Source organism: Phocoena phocoena, chromosome 5 (genome assembly GCF_963924675.1).
Source record: "Phocoena phocoena chromosome 5, mPhoPho1.1, whole genome shotgun sequence".
NCBI classification, from domain to species: Eukaryota; Metazoa; Chordata; class Mammalia; order Artiodactyla; family Phocoenidae; genus Phocoena; species Phocoena phocoena.
The window spans coordinates 25769804-25789880 of NC_089223.1; the positions used below are offsets into that span (position 1 = coordinate 25769804).

At 38.4% G+C, this 20077-nt stretch overlaps 1 protein-coding gene across 3 annotated transcripts in view; it reads right to left on the bottom strand.

Annotated features, from left to right (window-relative positions):
- Positions 1-20077, bottom strand: part of SLC10A7 (solute carrier family 10 member 7) — a 251845-nt gene that overhangs the window by 201968 nt on the left and 29800 nt on the right. The window lies entirely within an intron of this gene.

Consider the following 20077-nt stretch of genomic DNA (forward strand, 5'->3'; position numbering starts at 1 on the left):
TTGAAAGCAGTACTAAGGAAAGGTAAGAGAAAGCAAGGAATGCTCAGATCCATGGACTTAAAATCTGAGTATTACCTTCAAAACCAACCCAGTTATCTGGTCAACAAGTATCTGATGAATTCTGTGTACAAGGAACTGGGATTCCTTTTTTAAAATATAAGCTGTGACCCCTGTCCTCAAGAATATTTCAACCTACAAGGGAGTATAGGATGTATCAAATCCAAAGCTCCTTTAGAGAAAAGCAGGCATTGGACAAATGTTTATTTAAAACAAATAGACTGCATAGATTTTCTTCAAAGTCAACTTCCTTTAAAACAGTTTGTTATTGGGCTTCCCTGGTGGCGCAGTGGTTGAGAATCTGCCTGCTAATGCAGGGGACACGGGTTCGAGCCCTGGTCTGGGAGGATCCCACATGCCGCGGAGCAACTAGGCCAGTGAGCCACAACTACTGAGCCTGCGCGTCTGGAGCCTGTGCTCCGCAACGAGAGAGGCCGTGATAGTGAGAGGCCCGCGCACCGCGATGAAGAGTGGCCCCCTGCTTGCCACAACTAGAGAAAGCCCTCGCACAGAAACTCAGACCCAACACAGCAAAAATAAATAAATAAAAATAATTTTTTTAAAAAAAGCAGTTTGTTATTTACTCTGTGATGGGCTTCTTTCTGTGCACAGTGGCTATGTCTGGGGCAGATGTATAACTGTGTTCTGACAACAGGCAGTGTACACAGCCTGAACTGTTGGTTGGTGGGAAAACAAGGATGTAAAGAAAGGGGTAATCCTTCGACTATTTCTCTACTTACCTCATGGTCTTACTGCTTCTACACACACCCCATACATAAAACACATTACATATAACATATATAACACATTACCCACAATGTGAAAACATGTTATAAAATTTTGCTACAACCACAAAGGATTGCTTAGAACTGGTTCCTTCTCCCTTTATTCTGTGTATGTAAATGCACAATTACCTTTTTAGAAAAGAATCTTTTTGCTAATATAACACAAGGTACCTATCTTAAACTTTAACAAAGTTTTCAATGGGATAGTAAAATGATTTGAAAAAATTACAAAGAATCATGTAGACCCTTTTTCACCAGATATATATGGTAACTGTCTTACTAGCCTGAAGAGCCTATACTAGACCCAGACTTTCTGCACTTGTTGACCTTGAGAATCTCCCTGAAGTTCCTCCTTTTTAATCTGGAAAGTTACAAACACAGGCTGGTCTGTCAGTATGGAACATGCACTACCACTAATATCAGTGACCACCATCTCCCAATCCCTCCATGTGTGTCAGGCACTGTGCACAGATCATCTTTACACAATCATCTCGTGCAACAGGTACGGTGCTGAGTAATAAACACAAGAGATATATTTAAAATAGTTCCCAATCATATACTGCCATTTTAAGCTAGTTTAAATGTATATATTAGAAAGTTACACATACAAGAATATTTGGAAACTTTCCCGAATTTAGGCAAACACTAAAAGTACCTCCAGAACTGTCTAGAACACTGGCCCAACTAGATTCTCTTTTCCATTCAATATTCTTTCACATTTGAAGGATGACTTATTATAAAACTAATTGTTTAAGAGCATGTTCTAGCATTAACCCTTTCAGTTAAATAATGTCTATCTGAATAATTTTCTGTTTCAAATTCTGGTTGAAGCTAAAGTTACTCCCACTTGGTGAGGTTTGGTGACAAAAAGGTAGATAATCTAGGAGAAAGATCAAAAATCTTCAATCCATTGAAATCTATTGAAAGTATAGAGCCATACATATTAAAATAATCATCTAATAACTGAAAATTATTAGTTATGATGGCAATTAAGTATCATTATTATGGCAAGCATTTGTGAGTACTCACTCTAGGTCAGACTAAATGATTTATATTCATTATCCTCTCATTTAAAACTCATATCACACCCATTTTACAGGTGAGGTAGATGAGTGGTAAAGTAATTTATCTAAAGTTAGACAGCTAGTAATTAGTAGAGCTGGGATTTGTATAGGTCTAGAGACACCAAAGCCCATACTCTTTTTATTATGTTACAATGGCAACATTAAAAACCTCAACTGAGGGCTTCCCTGGTGGCGAAGTGGTTAAGAATCTGCCTGCCAATTCAGGGGACACGGGTTTGAGGCCTGGTCTGGGAATATCCCACATGCCGTGGAGCGACTAAGCCTGTGCGCTGCAACTACTTAGCCTGCGCTCTACAGCCCGCGAGTCACAACTACTGAAGCCCGCGTGCCTAGAGCCCATGCTCTGCAACAGGAGAAGCCACTGCAATGAGAAGCCCGCGCACCGCAACGAAGAGTAGCCCCCGCTTTCTGCAACTAGAGAAAGTCCACGCGAAACAACGAAGACCCAATGCAGCCAAAAATAAAATAAACAAATAAATTTTTAAAAAATAAAAATAAAAACTGAAAACAAAATGCTACTGCAATTTGAACCCCTACTCATATCAAACTCATAACCCACCAAAATACCCCTCCAGCTCATTCAATCATTTCCTCACATCCACCCCTACCTACTCCCAAAAGATAGGTTTAGGCAGTTTCCTAAAGCTGCATCAAAAATAAAGAGAAATAAAAGTGATGTCAACACAAAATATAAATCCTTCAGCATCTTTAAAAAATAACTTTTCTATAAAATATAGTGCAATAACTAAGGGACGAGTATTAAAGAATAATGAAGGTGCGAAAAAATGCATTACTGTCAGCACTCTACCTGGGTACCAATGTGTTAGAGCATCTTAGTTGAAAACAAATCAACCTAAGTGCCTATTTTGGAAGACATTGCCTGTGCTGTATATACCAGTGTTAGGGGAAAGCAAGCCCAGAAATTAATTAAGAAATGAGTAAAACCACTCATTGTGCTATGAGAGAAAGTACTTTGTAATAAACTTTCTCTCTACACTTAGAGTGAAATCTTCCTACAGATTGCCTTCCTTCATTTACATATCTGTGCAGGTCTATTCTTTTTTTTTTCCTTCCAAGCCCCTTTGCCCTTTCAATCATGAAGCATATTACTCCACTGTCAGTGCAAAGCAGTTCCTAACAACAGGGAACCCAGCTGGGATAGGAAGAGGGCAGCAGGCTCATGCATTAACATAATAATCCAACTGTGTTCCCATAGGCCCTTAGGGCAGACAGCATATTAGGTAGGCCTCCTGTGCAGACCCTGGTGGAAGCTGCCTGATCACCTGCCTATCAACCTGTGGCAGCTACAGCGGGCTCAATAGCACCAGCTCCTGCCAAGCAGTGGTGCCCAATTACCTTACTACAAAAGACAGAAATCCATTTTTCTATGTCTATTTAATGTACTCAATGCATTTCCTTATTTACGATTTGAATCTACACTACTGCATCGTTTCCAGGGGACTGACTTATTGCCTTTTAACTTTTGAAAGTCTAGTTGTCCAAAGGCCATATCACTGCAGTAGGCAGGAATGAGAATGAAAACCAAATTTCAAATACAAGAGCCCAGGATGGTAAAGCTAACTGCTTGGTCACCAGTTGTCGAAAGATTCTTTCCTCATCTATACAGAGGACTAGAGGTGTGGGGAAGACCTGAAAGGCTGCCATCTCTATTTCCTCGAGGGAACAGAGTTGGGGAGAATCCTATCCCCATGTCTTCTCGAAATGTAGTTTTTCTTAATTCTAACCCAAGCATGTTTTGATTTAATGCTGCTCGGTTCCCGGAGTCTTTGATTTACTCATGTATGGTTTTCTTTCCAAGCCACAATATCTAGCAAATAAGGAAAAGCCCAGGGGTATATTCCACTAAAAAGATATTATTTATACATTACACAATATCATCCTTATCACGTCATAAACATATGTTTGAAATTATAGTTCACCTCAGTGAATTAAACACAGTAGTCTCATTCTTTGATGAAATTTCTCCTTAAAAAGGTTGCAAGGAAGGTGCATAATTTGACATTTAATTTAATACATGAAAAAGTACTTTTAGAAGCATTCCAAGTAATGCTATTTAAAAGATCACGACACTACCAATTTGGCTAGAGAAGCATTTTCTACTGGTCAAGTATTTCTTTAAAAAGTTGAGTTTCTAGAAATGTTATGTTTTGGGTTTTTTTAATGGCTATTTTAATAAAAAATGAATCCTCTAGTCAAACAAAAGTGCATTTATCTAACATTTCTATGAATTTTAAATGATACGGAACTAATACTATTGTTTAAGCCAACCAACCTGATGTGCTTTATGTGTATTCTAATAATTAAGTAAAAATTAAGTATCAAGGGTCATATCTGCACATGCCACGGATTTTCACTGTCAAGGTTACCTCTGTTACCTTAGCATGAACAGTGTGTGCATTACATTAACAGATGATGGTGACCAGGCAGCAACTTGTCAGTTCTTTGATTACTTCCACACATACCAGACCAGGTTTTATATAATGTAAGTTCCCTCATCAGGAGGAAATCTGTTTGCTCTTTACCAAATAACCTAGGGAAAATTCAAATAAAAGAGAGGAAAAAAAAAACCTAACATTTTTTTTTCCTCTTCTGTGAATAAATCGTGAGCTGTTTAACGGCCTCTAAACAATACGCTATAATATATTAGACGTTGATGGGAGTGTAAATACAAAATACTAAACTCAATAATAAATATTAATGCATATATATGTGTTAAACAGCAAAATTATACACATCCCCTCCTTGATCTTTTGGGGATTCCAGAGGCTCTTTATTCTTCATAAATTCTTATATTTTGACAAAATGTAATGCATCTTCCAAGTCATTAAGTACAGAAACTTGATTTTTGATTAAAAAACAATAAACTACAGCCATGTGGTGACAAAATAAATGGCAGCCTAGACTTTACCATTTTAATTCCTTCAAGGAGTATGTTTCTACTCTAGCATAAGCAAAAGAAAAGCATTTATAGAAAATAGAAATCTAGCTATTCCATTAGTTAAGAACTTGATTTTAACTTAAACAGCAAGTTATACAGCTAGAATAATTCAGCCTTTAAAGAATGGTAGAGAAGGAAATAAGGGACAGAATTGTAGTATCATTTCTAGGATGAGATATTCAATTTTGGATGAGGTTAAAAAAAAAAAAAAAAAAAAAAACCTAAGCATAAATGAAAGAAAGTGCTATTTCAAATTTAAGTGGGAATAAGTAGAAATAGAAAATAATGCAAAACAAACCATGATACACCAAAGTTTAAAATCTCCTTCCCCTCCTCCCTGCAGCCATTCCTTTAGGCTGTATATTCCTATATTTGAAATACACCACATCTTCATTTTTATTCTACTAGAGTAGTCCTTTCCCAGCAGAGAATTACCTAGAAAGGACCCTCTTCTCCCCGTGGAAAACTACTTGATTCTTAAAGACTTTACCCAGTTCAATTTGATAGTGTAGATACGGCTTCAGAGACGGTTTGCAGCTAGTATATTCTGACATTTCTGCCAAGGATAAGATTAAGTATGAAATATCGAAATTACACGTTAAAATAGATGCCATTTTACTTTGTTTCTTCCTGAATAGCCCTTCAGCTGTTGAGGCACATACATTTTTCCCCAGGCAAAATCCCCAGGCTAAAATAACTAAGTCTCATATCTTCAGGAAACCCAGCTTCCCAAACATTATTCTTAGGTATCTGATTATCTATGGGCTGTAGTTTCATTTCATAGTGAATCATGTAAATCTTACTTGAAAAAGGAAAACTACTCCACTGTAAACATTTCTCTTCAGTCAACTGCTCATACTGGATATGACAATACATAATTTTCTACAACTTCTTAAAAACATTTTTTTTTATTTTAGTAATAGAGTTAGAAGTCACGAGGATTCAAGAACTGATCATTTGTATTCAAAACATAACTTTCCTGGGGCTTCCCTGGTGGCGCAGTGGTTAAGAATCTGCCTGCCAATGCAGGGGACACGGGTTCGAGGCCTGGTCTGGAAAGTTCTCACATGCTGCGGAGCAACTAAGCCCGTGAGCCACAACTACTGAGCCTGCGCTCTAGAGCCCACGAGCCACAACTACTGAGCCTGCACTCTAGAGCCCGTGATCCACAACAAGAGGAGCCACTGCCATGAGAAGCCTGCACACTTCAAGGAAGAGTAGCCCCTGCTTGGCACAACTAGAGAAAGCCCATGTGCAGCAATGAAGACCCAACACAGCCAAAAATAAATATTTTTTTTAATTAAAAAAAAAAAAAAACCCGTAACTTTCCTTCCAGGACTGCCCTCTCTAGCAGCATGCTACCCTACACTTGCCACTGGGGAAAGGACCGTCCCATCTGCTAAGATCTAATCCTATCACTTTGCAACCTCAGACTCTCAGGCAACTTAAAGTCAAAGACCACCGCTTTAAACAGTAAACAGATGTTCCAAGGCTATTACTCCAAAACTCAGGTGAGAATAAATACAACTTTAAATTAAAACTAAAGAAATTTAGCAAGCAAGTAAAAAGGTAAGTAAGTCAGGAGCTCTTAAGATCTTTCAGACCATCATAAATTAAAAAGAAAAGTTTAAGATTCTACCTTTAACCTCAAAGCTTTTAAAATTAAGAGGAATTAAAATGCGTATTATCATCACATTCTAACAAAGCCAACTTGAGTTATATTGCAAGCATTTTTATTTAGCACATAATCCCGTCACAAAAAGTTTATAGATTACTCCCTCCATGCCCACTCAAGTACTGAATCATTATGCATTAAGTTATTAAAAGAATTTTTTAATATAGGTCTTAATTGCCTGCTCTTAACAGCTTAGTTCTTATTTCAAATCAGAACCCATCTTAGAAAGCTGTAGGCAGAATGCTGAAACAGAGTTAAGAAAAGTAGAAGATGAAGAAAAAGAGAAAATATGACAGGGTAGAGGAGAAGGTCATACAAAAAGAAATCTATGAATGAGAAGATCAAGTGAATAGATAAAAAGCAGGAACTAGAAAACCCACACTCTTCACCTCCTCAAATTTGATAATATCTAATTTTTAAAAAACATAATTAAACACATCTCTGTACACAGTGTTGTGGGAGAAATGCCCCACGAAGAGCTGATATACACAGCAATGGTTCATAAGTTATGGGAGGGGGAGAGGAGGCAAAGAAGGTGGGCAGGGAGTGAGATGAGTGCCCCAAATGTCAGTGGAGCAACCCAAGGTGAAGGCATTCACAGGTTCATGGTCAGCAACATTGGTAACTTCTGAAAGATAAAAAGAGGGGTTACCTTTTTGTCTTTTCCTTAGCAGATCCCTATTTTACGTGTGTGTGTGTGTATGTGTGTGTGTGTGTGTGTGTGTGTGTACATGAGTCTGTGTGTCTTGCGGATGAGGGGAAAGAGGGAAACAAGAACAGCCCCCCCCGGGGGCTTCCCTGGTGGTGCAGTGGTTAAGAATCCGCCTGCCAACGCAGGGGACACGGGTTCAAGCCCTGGTCCGGGAAGATCCCACGTGCCGCGGAGCAGCTAAGCCCGTGCACCACAACTATTGAGACTGTGCTCTAGAGCCCTCAAGCCACAACTACTGAGCCCGCGTGCTACAACTACTGAAGCCCGTGTGCCTAGAGCCTGTGCTCCGCAACAAGAGAAGCCACTGCAATGAGAAGCCCGCGCACCGCAACGAAGAGTAGCTCCCACTCGCTCCCACTCTCCACAACTAGAGAAAGCCCGCACGCAGCAATGAAGCCCAACACAGCCAAAAATAATAAATAAATAAAAACAAAATAAATAAATTAAAAAAAAAAAAAGAACCACCCCCTGGTCTACAAAGGGTGGAGTGCTACTTCTACCACTGGACCTCAGTCCTGGAACTAAGACTCTCATTCCCTCAGATCAAATCTTGCCATATAACCAACTCCAAGGAACTGACTAATATTGTGGTACTGGGAGGTGTTTTGTTACTCTTGAATACTACTTACTTAAAGTAAGCCATTAACTGGGGCTGAGAAATATTTCTGATATAGTCGTCATAGCTGACAACTTGCGTTCAAAATAGGAAAACAGAGCTTCCTCTTCCCATAAGCGGCGAGGTGACCTCTGAAAATGGCTCACTATTCATGTGACCCAGAAAACCCCCCAGAGTCATACAAGTCAAGAGGTTCAAATCTTTGTGTTCACTTTAAAAGCACTCATGAAATCACCCAGGCCATGAAGGGTATGCATACCTGAAAAGCCACCAAGTATGTGAAGGACGTCACTTTACAGAAGCAATGTGTGCCATGCTGTGGTTACAATGGTGGAGTTGGTAGGCGTGCCCAGGCCAGACAGAGGGGCTGGACGCAGGGTCGATGGCTCACAAAGAGTGCTGAATTTTTACTGCACATGCTTAAAAAAGCAGAGAGTAATGCTGAACTACAGGGCCTAGAAGCAGATTCTCCGATCACTGAGCACATCCAGGTGAACACAGCCTCGGCACAGAACCTACAGACAACACGTGCATAAGCTTTCCCTGCCACGCTGAGCTGACCCTCACTGAAACACAGCAGGTTGTTCCTAAAGCAGAAGAAGAGGTTGCACAGGAGAAAAAGATATCCCAGAAGAAACTGAAAAAACAAAAACTTATGGCCTGGAAATAAATTCAGCATAAAATAAATGCAAATAAATAAAAGAGAAAAAAAAAAAAAAGAAAGACAAGCAGCCTCTGGTGATAGCAAATGGTGTTCACAATGGTAGCCAGTGAGAGAAACACAGGTGGAAAGAGTGAAAACGCAGATCGCCCTTTGTCACGGAAGTAACAACAAATTCTGCTCTGAAAAAAAATAGTTTCCTCTCCAGTTCTTTGTGCAAGAAGCCAATATTTTATTCTTGCTTCCGTACTTAAATCTAGAGACAAAGAGATCTATTAATCCTTATAAACTGCTCCTAGGAGCTTCCTTTTCCTCAAGGAGTTAACAGAAGCCTTGACCATCACACAAAGGAGATGAAACCTCTGCACTACATAGCAAACACATAGCTCCAATTAGGTATAAGGACATTTTTACAGCTTTTATGCCAAGTTTATATTACCAGATGTTAAAGAATGTGTGGTAGCACTTAAAAGCGCTAAAGCTGGCTAATCACGCTCTTGATAACAATGGTTTATGATTATATCTCAAGGAAAGCAGGAAGAAGGCATTTACATGATTTTGTTGTTACATCATGATATTGAACAGAAGCAAAAACAAGGGGCAAGGCCAACCCAAATCTTTTGTTCTCTCTTTTGATACTCTCATCTAGGGGCTAAGACATGGGAAGTTATCGTTAGATTTTTCCTCGTGCCTTAGAATAAATTCAGCTAAAAGGCTTTAGAGGCTTTAGGACGAAGACTAACTCTAAAAAGCAAATGTATTCATATTGTCCAAATCTGTATATGTCTAAACAATATAAAATTATACCTATAAAGCAAACAGGTAAAGGATGGCAAGAATTTTTAATTAGCATTTCATTATAATACCAATGTGAAAAGAAAGAGGTCAACTATTAATAAGGGACAGATTTCCCACCACTGGGATTTATTCTGAATTCATTTTAAGACCAGAAAGCTGTGATCTTAAAAATCTCCACTCTGAAAGGGTTAAAAGTTGAAATAACAGTACTTTAAGGATTGGGGCTTTAAGAACAGCTCTTTGTATGTAGAAACCATGTAGTTCCAGACTCTTAATTTGTAATTTTAACTTAGAACCATAATGCCCACTTATTTCATGAATAAATGATTACACACTGGATAGCGTATCTATTTTGGATAAGGATAAAGGCTTAGAGATTTCAATCAAGCATGTGACTTCCTTTTCATTTCTCTCTTTTGATACGTGCACTTCTCAAAATTCCACAAAAGAATACATATCAAAAAAGAAATATACTCACTAAAATTTAAGGTTACTCCAACAAAAGGGTTAATTAGAGAAACAAATTTTCTCAGACTGTTAATAATGGGAATGACACATACTATGTGCCCATAAGTAATTCTCAGGTATCTTTGATCTTCAGCCCCATGCGGTTTCTGTTGCCTACCGTAGCCTGGCCTCTGGGACTCTCTCAGAACCAGACATCTGGCTACTTTGTTGTTTTAGACTAATCTCCTCCCAGGAGAGCTCAAGAAATGACACCAGGCAAGGAGGGTCCTGGCAAGGGAAAAAACATTACAGTATTAGCAGATTTCTTTTCGAGTGGACGAGAGTATCAAAATTGTCTTCAAATTTCTACAGTGGTCTTAGGAGTGCTTCTGTTCTGTGGTTTTACTCCAGCATAATTTAAATAGGATGTATATATTATATCCTTAAGGCCCATCAATCATCTTTAAGAACTCACCGAATGTTAATCATAGAATATTACAATGTGTAGGAGAAAGTTGTGAGGAAAAATACAAATCAGATTAATTCTTCACCCATCTGTTAGGGTTGGGTGATGACTGATAAAACAAAGATTTTAACTGTCAGCTGAAGGGTTACACCAAAACCGTGGGATGATGTCTAAGATTTGCAAATACAGTTGCATGCCTCTCATTACGCCAACCTCCTATCACGTTTCTACTTTTAACTGGGATTTTTTTTGAAAGAATCTTAGCTGCCAATCTACCAGAAAGGTTCGATTAAAGTATACTTCTGTAATGTGCCTCTGAGGAAAGCAAGAGGGTGCAAGAAGTGATGTAAGCTTAAAAAAAAAAAAAAAAAAAAGCCAAACAATTCAGTCAAGGACAAAATGTTATTTTTGAAATGACAAAGATTATCAATATTTTCCCCCCAAGGCAACAAATAATCATCAACATTTTAATTCCTTTTTAGGGATTATTGTTTAATCCCCCAAGTCTATACATTCTGAGAAAAAAAATAATTTACCACTTATTACACAAATAGAATATAAGCCAAGTGGGATAATGGCTTAATCTGTGAACTTCAATATTTTATCCTAAAATCACATTTTATCTATTTGCAATACATTCAGCTAATATATGAGATCAAGTGTTATACTACATATGACATTTATGTTCTTAAACAAGGTGACAGAAAACTCATGAGACTTGCTAAAATACCTGATGCATTCATCTCATACCTGTCAAAATAAGTCCTTGTTTTGTTTCAATTTTTTTGTAATATTCAAAACACAACTATATAAAGACTTCTACCTTGTAGTGTACTTCATAAGTTAACGATTCTAATATCCTATTTTATCCTAACACTATCTACTCTGTTAACATCCATTATAATTACCACTAGAGACAAAAATTTTCAGAGGATGAACGTAAGAAATTTAACCAATAACAATTTAAGCAATAACAATTCATTTATTATCAAGTAAAGCAAAAGAATTATGTTAGTGTGAAATAAGCCCCTCACAAAAAGACAAATATCGTATGATTCCACTTTCATGAGGTTTCTAGAGCAGTCTAATGTATAGAGACAAAAATAAGAAAGTTGGTTGCTGAGGGCTGGGGGCAGGGAGAAATGGAGAGCTATTGTTTAATGGGGATGGAGTTTTATTTCAGGAAGATGAAAAAGTTCTGGGTGGTAATGATTACACAGCAATGTAATTAATGCCAATGAACTGTATACTTAAAAATAATTAAAAAGGTAAATTTTATTTATGTTTGTATATTTTACAACAATTTTTAAAAGAATTATGTTAGCTATATAATAATATGAAAACTCAAAGATAATGAAACTTTGGAGGTCTTTTATTTTGAATGTCTTTCCTTGACCAAAGATACATAAATGAGAAGCATCCGCAATCATGTTTTAATTTATATACTCTTATCACCATCACTCAAGAAATGAAAAAACAAAACAAAACAAAAGCCCTAAATCAATTCCAGAGCACATTAGCAGAATAGATTCCAAAAAACGTATTTCCAAAATTTCCCCTAGATGTCTAGAGTTTGGGACCTCACATTAGGAATACTGCTGCTAAGTAACAAAACTATTTCTCAATATTAACCTGCATTTCCAGAATTAAAAGAGGTAGAAAATTCAAGACAACCAATGAGATTTTTTTACAATACTGTGAACTATTAAGATATAACGGACCCAGGAATTAATCCGGCTCTCCAAGTGCCTTCCAAATATCATATTATTTTAAATTATATTCAGGGTAGTTCCAGTGCTAAGCTTACTTTATTCTATTCTATTATTTGAAAATTATACAAATATATTTTATATTAATTGTGATTAAGTTTAACTACATACACACACTAAAAAAGAAACTCCAAATAACAGTAGCTTATACAAGAGAGAAATTCACTTCTCTTTCACGTGAAGGAAGTCCAGAGGTAGGCAATCCAGGGCTGGAATGGCAGCTCCACAGACAAAAGGACCCAGAATCCTATTCTTGCTGCTCTGCTATCATTAGCAGGTCAAATCATTAGCATGGCTGAAGTTTTCTCCTCAAGCTCTAGTCATCAAGTCAACATTCCAGTAAGCAGAGAGGAAGGAAAAATGGAGGCTGTACCACCTACTTTTAAAGAGATGTCTTGGATGTTAATATACAATATTTTCACTTACATTTCACTGGCCAGAATTTAGTTACGCGGCCACTAGAACACCAGGAAGTCTAGTAAATACAGTATTTAGGTGGCAGTGTGCCCACCTGAAAGTTTGGGTTCTGCTCTAAAGACGAAGGGAAAAGGAAATTAGAAAGCAACCAGAGGTGTCTGACACGTATATTAACCAGAATACTCACTTAAATACAACTACTATTGTAGGTGAATAAACAAGTGGGAACAAAGGGAAAACAAATTCATTAACTATTACTGGTATCTGAAGGGTATAATTCATATAAAAGAATGAGAATTATCAACAAATCACCATGATGAAAAAAAGAAATTTGAAATTAGTTTTCAATTTGAGAAAATATCAATAATGTCCAATTAAAATAATATCCAATTAAAGAGACAGGGAATCAATTCATTTCCTTGCAACACAGTGAATTTCATTTATTTCCTTAAATATGAATACAGTACTTACTAAATAAATGAATCAGGCAGATTCTCCCAATGAGCTAATATCGTGTGTTGGCTTAGACCGAGTCAACGTAGAGATGAAAACATAACATTAGGTCTGGATTGAAGACAGTGTTTTTCCATCACCCCACCCCCATCCCTTGCCGCCACTGAGGAAAAAAATGTTGGAAAAGAAGCAAAAGAGTGAAAAATCAGAAAAACCAAACCAATTCCCCTTAAGGCACATCTCCCAGATGAAATGGAGAATTATTTGTACAGAATCATGGAGGAGGGAGTTTAAGAAGATTATATGATTTGACTCTGACTGGAGATTTTACAGAGTTCCAGTTATAGCCCAAATTCCTCTCATTTGGCTATTGATCTCCGTGCCTTCTGCAACATCCATATAAAGCTGCAATGATTCATTCTGAGAAGCCTCTGGAAGCAGCACTTTAAAGAGTAAGTGGCTGCCAAGGAGAAAGGCCCAAAGGTGCATGACAGTAGCAGCATGACAGCAGCAGCATGACAGTAGCAGCAAGCACAACAGGGTCACACATTCTAAAGGAAGCTTCCTAATATCTTGGTGCTGAGGGCGGAATGATTCAGAGTCCCACGGACCCTGAAAACACCTGCTACACACAGAGCTGGTGTGCAGGGCAATCCCCTGTCCCAGGAGACCTTCAAAGACGATCACTGCCGGAGCAGACTGACCGACCCTAACAGCTTTTGGAAGAATATGTAGGGCCAGGAAAGTAGATACTTTTGTCCTTACAAGGCCCAGTTCAGGATTTGGAAACCTGAGTGGATGCCCCACTCTGGGCTGAAAAACAGTTACGCCCAGAGCTTCCAAGAGACCACAGGATGGCGAGATGACCACGAGGGCAGTGACAATAACAAAGGTGCCAGAGGACCATGCAGGAACCTATTGAAGAGTCTACCTGGGGGCTTCCCTGGTGGCGCAGTGGTTGGGAGTCCGCCTGCCGATGCGGGGGACACGGGTTCGTGCCCCGGTCCGGGAGGATCCCACATGCCGTGGAGCGGCTGGGCCCGCGAGCCATGGCCGCTGAGCCTGCGCGTCCGGAGCCTGTGCTCCGCAACGGGAGAGGCCACAGCGGTGAGAGGCCCGCGTACCAAAAAAAAAAAAAAAAAGAGTCTACCTGGGTTAAGACCTAGTTAGCGGAGGAACTAAAATTCACCAGCAAACAGAGGGAGAAACAGTGATGGAGGAGAAGGACAGGAAAGAGAAAGGGAGACGCTCAGATGATAGAGGCATAGATTTTTAAAATATAATTATAAAAAATGATTAAGCTTTAAAAAATCAAGTAGACTATCATAGCATCGTCTCTTCCCAGGCTTATGAGGCAAAAAGAAGTATGTGAAGCAACTTAGGCAAGTAAGAGAGATAATAAATACTAAATGTTTTTTCAGGTATCATGATAAAACTAGTCTTATCAACCAAGGTGAAAAATACCACATTTAACTTCTAACCCCCAAAGTAATAACACAACATTCAATAAGACATTCAATACTCAACTAGAAACTATAGGCCATTCAGATAAGCTGTCGAGAGCAATAATTAATTTATGAACAATCAGCTACATCCAATAGACTTTCCAATCAACAAAATTTTTAAAAGCCAGTCATCTATAGCAATAACGTAATTATATAATGTTTTGTAATTTGCAAAGCATGTACACATTATGTTAATGTAATCATTTAACAAGCTAACACTAAACAATGTGTATCTATTGCTGGGAGATATTTTATATAACTTAATCTATGGTGTGGATTTAGGGGGAAAAGTGGGTATGTACTTATAGCATTTCTAACATTGAAATTAACTTTTTCTATTTAAATAGCCTTTAAAGAAAAAGCATGTACATGGTATCTTACAGTTTCAGATACTGGAATAACATTTGCTAGAAAGAGATATATGTGCTGCTGTGTTTCTGGGTGGAACTGGCTTCCTGATGGTAGAGTTTGGGTCTGTGGTACAAAAACAAATTCAAGACAAAAGGCCTCCCATGTCTGAGGCGTAGAAGGAAACCTCGGCTTTGTTTTTCACGTTTTCATCCTGCAGGGAATGGAAGTTGCTGAGATATACGTGAAAAATCTCCCTGTGATTAGGGCAGTGGTGAGTTTTTCTTTTAACTCTGCCACGGCCGTGAAGCAGGGCACACAGGCTTGACCTCCCTGTGCCACTGACCTACCCACACCACCCAAGCGTTTGGTTATTCCATTCAGATTTGGTACCTATGCGGCACAGCAAAGCAGTAATTCTGCCACTAGCTCACTAAATATAAAGGAAGCAACATTTGCAGTCAAACTGTCAGCCACAATGCAACTGCTTCTTTGGTCAGTCTGCACTCCGGCTCTCACATGCCGGTCAGGTATGTTGCACTGATCAGGCCACGGGGACAGGATTTGTGAGCAGCACCCCTTCCATCAGACTCATCCATTCTCTTGGATCTTCCAACCAGTGTATTATCTTAACCCTAAGGGGGAGGCCTTTCAAAAAGATACCCTAAGCACTAGGAGAGAATTTGAAAGCCTATCACTTCCAAGAACCAACTTGCCAACCAGGACCTGTGGGCCCAGCTCAAGCTCTAGGGACCTCCCCTGCTCCCTCCTGACTTACTCCACTAGCTCACTCACACGCACCTGCTGTTAACGCTCCCAGTTCTCCCCATTTCATTACCAAACTCTGAAAGCATACGACATTGCATTCTCTTGGGGAGGTGTACTCCACCTCCCCACACCTCAAAATACTAGCTCGGTGCTCTGCAAATTGCAAATGCTCGCTAATGTGTTTTAATTTAATTGTACACTGACATTCATCTCTCAGAAAAAATGTCAAGCCATCCACCTTTAATGAGAAGCCAACACAAGATCTAGGTGCTCCTTCTCATGTGACTGATTTCTAGAGTTTTCTGGTTTTGCTGAAGATGTCGCATAATTGGATGAAAGGGTCCTGGAGAAGGAGTCTGTACTTCCCAGCTGTGTGACTTTAGTCACCTCACCTCTAAATCCTAATTTGACCAACTACGAAAATCAGGATAACATAATACCAGTCCTAACTACTTCATGTAACTGTTGGGAGGTTAGAAAAAGAAAATACAGGTAAAAGCATTTCATAAAATATGAAAAATGAATTATTTATCACAATAGGAGATGATCTAAAGAAGTACTGGCATATGTTTTAATTCTATATACAGTTGACCCTTGAACAACAAGGGTTTGAACTGCCCATGTCCACGTATATGCAGATTTTTTTTCAGTAGTAAACACTACAGTTTTTACTGTACTACAGTACTAGACAATCAGTGGTTGGTTGAATCCGTGGATGTGTATATGGTGTTGAATCCATGGATACGCAGGAACCAAGGGTATGGGGTCTGACTATAAATTATACATGGATTTCAACTGTGAGGAGGGTTGGCACCCCTAATCCCTACGCTGTTCAAGGGTCAACTGTATACTGAAATTTCCATACAGAAATCACTATTTATTTTAAATAAGGGAAATAAATTTTACTTTATCATTCATGCAAAAAAATATATTTTAAGTATCTACTAATGTCTTTAATGTCAAAATCATTTTTCCCACATGAGATATTTACTAGACTAGTTAATTTAAGAGCATCCAAAATTTACAAGGGAAGAAAATAGACTAAAAGGTCCCATTCAGCTACTAAAATGTCTGTGTATGTTTTTCATCACTTAGTAGGTTTGAAAATGCAAGATCAACCCTATAGAAGTCTTTTATTCCCTTCCAGGCCAGATCAACCATATAAAAGTCTTTCATTCCCTTCCAAGCACTAGAAATCTTGTATTTCCTTCTAGGCATTATGCCAGCCATTTTGGAGACTGCCACCATGTAAGTGGCTATGACTGCTGATGCTTAGACAAAGCAGAACAGGTGTGAATAACAGAGAAAAGTAGAAATATTACAGGAGACAGCCAATTATGTATCCTGATTTTTTACAAAACTTTATGATTTTTCTATAAAAGTTTATTTAACATACAACAAAGTAAAACTAGATATCAGATATTACTTTAGGAAGACATTTAAATGAAGACACTGATAGGGCTAGATTTAAAGTCCTTCAAGAATATTAATCTATGCAAATATATTTACTGTGGCCCCAGTACATGCCAAATGCTGCAACAGACACAGAGGACACAACTGTGAATAAGAAATACACATTTCTGTCATCTCATGACGACAGTGAGATACACAGGCATTTACAATACTCTGTGCTATACGTGCCTTGATGGGGTCAGTACCACAGAGCCCTGGTAGAGAGATGGGAAAGCTTCCTCAAGGGAGGCTTGCAGTCAAGTGGGAAAGTCAATACCTATACAACTTCTTAGTGTTTTACCTAACTCCATTTTTTTTTTTTCTAACTACTGGCTTTTTGGTCTACTCTAGATCAACCCTTATTTTTCTTACCTAAGTAGTTCAGGCACTAAGTCACGTGTAGATGGAGAGCCTTTAGTACCATGGGTCCTATCTACCTCCAGTGTTAACTCAGAGCCTAGTATTGAAGGGGAGACTAGGAGCACAGGCATTGAAAGAGAAGCGCCTGGGTTTACATCCTTGCTCTTCCTCTTTTGCGCTATATAACCCTGCACAAGTTTCTTAATCTCTTTTTGCGTCAGTGTTCTCATCTATAAAATGGAGATAATAATAATAATAGTACCTAGCTCAAAAGGTTGTTAAAAGGCTTAAAGGAGTTAATATATAATATAAAGCACTGAGAACAAGGATTGACACATATCGTGAGCTATAAACGCGCTGGGATGTTATTATTTTGATGGCAAGACCTTACTGTGATTGCAGTTATCTCTTGCTGTGTGGGTCAGCAGCTAAATAAATCAACTTAGGGCAGAGGAATTGCCCAAAGTTAAGAATGCTTCCCAGAATTGTGCGTTGTTGCCGTTCTGTGTCATTCCATTGTCCTGCTGTGCCCTTATTTTCTTTTCCAGGTCAGAAAGTGGGAAAGCGTAGAAAAACGTTAGCAGTTCTTCACATGTCTAAGAGGCTTTGTAAAACCTGAGGTCAAGCTTCTTCCATCCAGTAAAAGGCTCCTTTAATTAAACAAACAAGCTTCTAACTCAATTAACTTCTTTCCTCCTTCTATATTGACAATGAATTTATAATGAACTGCGCCTGAAGTTGTAAAACTTCATCAACCACAGGCAAATTGTTTCTTGAAGTAGGTTCGTTTTTTACCCTCAGAAGTATTTCAAACACAACTTGAAAATAAAATTTTTTTCAAGAGAGCTACATAATCCTCCAACAAAAATTTCATTTTTGGTTATCCATAAAAAGATAACGATATCAAACCAACAGAATTCATGTGTCTCTTTATAAACTACTTGAGCATAGTAGATCTGTTTTAATTTTAATGCCAGCTTCCATTTTTCATATGAAAATGTGACTACGTATCTCACATTTAACAGCAAGTGTGCAAGCACACAGCAAAACAATTGGTAATTAAAACTATCTGGGAACTGGAAACATCAAACGTTGGAGGAACTAAAAGAATAACGCATGTCAGCAACTCCACTGCATAAATGCAATGAGTGTCCACAATGGCTTATTTTGACAAGGACTTAACATAAACTCAAACAAGAATTAAGGCATATCAGTCCCCGCTGTCCTTGATAAGGAGGGCCACAAAAGTTGAAAAGCATTTTTCACAGACTAACTCATTATGCACTTAAAAAAAAGATTAGTATGTATAAATATATAAATACACTTTGCCTCATATAGTTTCTCAGACTGGTTTTCAGAATTAAAGTACCATGGTCTCCCTATTTGAAAAACTATACCATTGTCAAACATGAACTTAATGTAACTGTAATAAGACTGGAAGTTTGTAATAACACTGTCACTGAGTCCAGATCTAAAGGACTGTTTAATGAGAAACACTATGGAGCATAAACTCTGAAAACTTCCCATAAATAAGCACTCTTAATGGGATCTAAAATGTACGTACATCAATGAGAAAATATGTCTAATCTAGATAGAACATTGTTCAATTCTATCCCACTTTATTCTGGCACAGTAAATACAAAAAGATACTTGAAGGAGAGATTGAGAACATATACTTATGAAAATTACTGCAGTGTAAGTGACCTCACATTGTTCTGAACAACTCTGCGGGGACCATCGCGTGACTAAGAGTCATACAAAGCTAGAGTCATTCTCTAGCTTCCCCAATCCTTTGCCATTTTTATTATGGATAGTCTAGTACCGCATTAAAGGGATACAAAGAAAAGCAGTTCCTGCCAAGAAAAGTCAAAAATTGATTAAAGAGCCCAATACATGCAAAAGTATCTGATTAAGGGTACAAAAACAGTCTCTCCTGTGGAAGGAAAAAAAAGATTAATATTTCTGCCCGGGCATCTGCAAGGCTTCTTACGAGGGAAATGATTATTTGAGCTGGGCCTCTGACTGATGGGCAGGACTTCCACCAGCAGATACTGGAAGATGAGGAGGTCTCTATTATAGAGCAGACTGGTCAAGTGAACTGATCCCAAGCAGCAGAAGACTTTCTCAGAAACACAAAGTTCTCACACTGGTCTGAGGGCCAACACCAAAGGAACTGTCTGCAAGTAACCGGAGGCCAGGAATCTCCTTGAGAATAGACTGAAGGCTAGAAATTCTGTCCAGAGGAGCTGACTCAGGAGGAAATACAGGTGGCACGTTTCCACTACAGTTTAGGGTTGTGTTTTTCAAACTGTAGTTCCCAAAACCAATTAGTAAATTGGCATTTCTTTTACAGAATGAAAGAAGGTGAAGTAAAAGGAAGGGAAGGAAAGGAGAAAGGTGGAGGAGGAGGGGGAAGGGAAGAAGACAGGAGAGGAGAGGAGAGAGTGAATTACACATAGAGTACCTTTTCAGTTTCTAGCTGTGAATTGTGTTTTTTTTTTAAAAAAATGGAAATCACTCATTTAAAGGGCCCTTCAGGTCTAATCCTGGCACTTGATTAGAACGCAGCTCGGTCTCACTCAATATATTCAGACCATTAGTTTGGGTCTAAGTGTTCTTGGTCATGAATAATTGACTTAAAAAATCTTACTGCACTAAGCAAGATGTTCTCATTAGATACTTGGAAGACACAGTCTGATGTCTTCATAAAGCAAGTAAAGTTTAAAAGAGTCATTTCCTGAAAT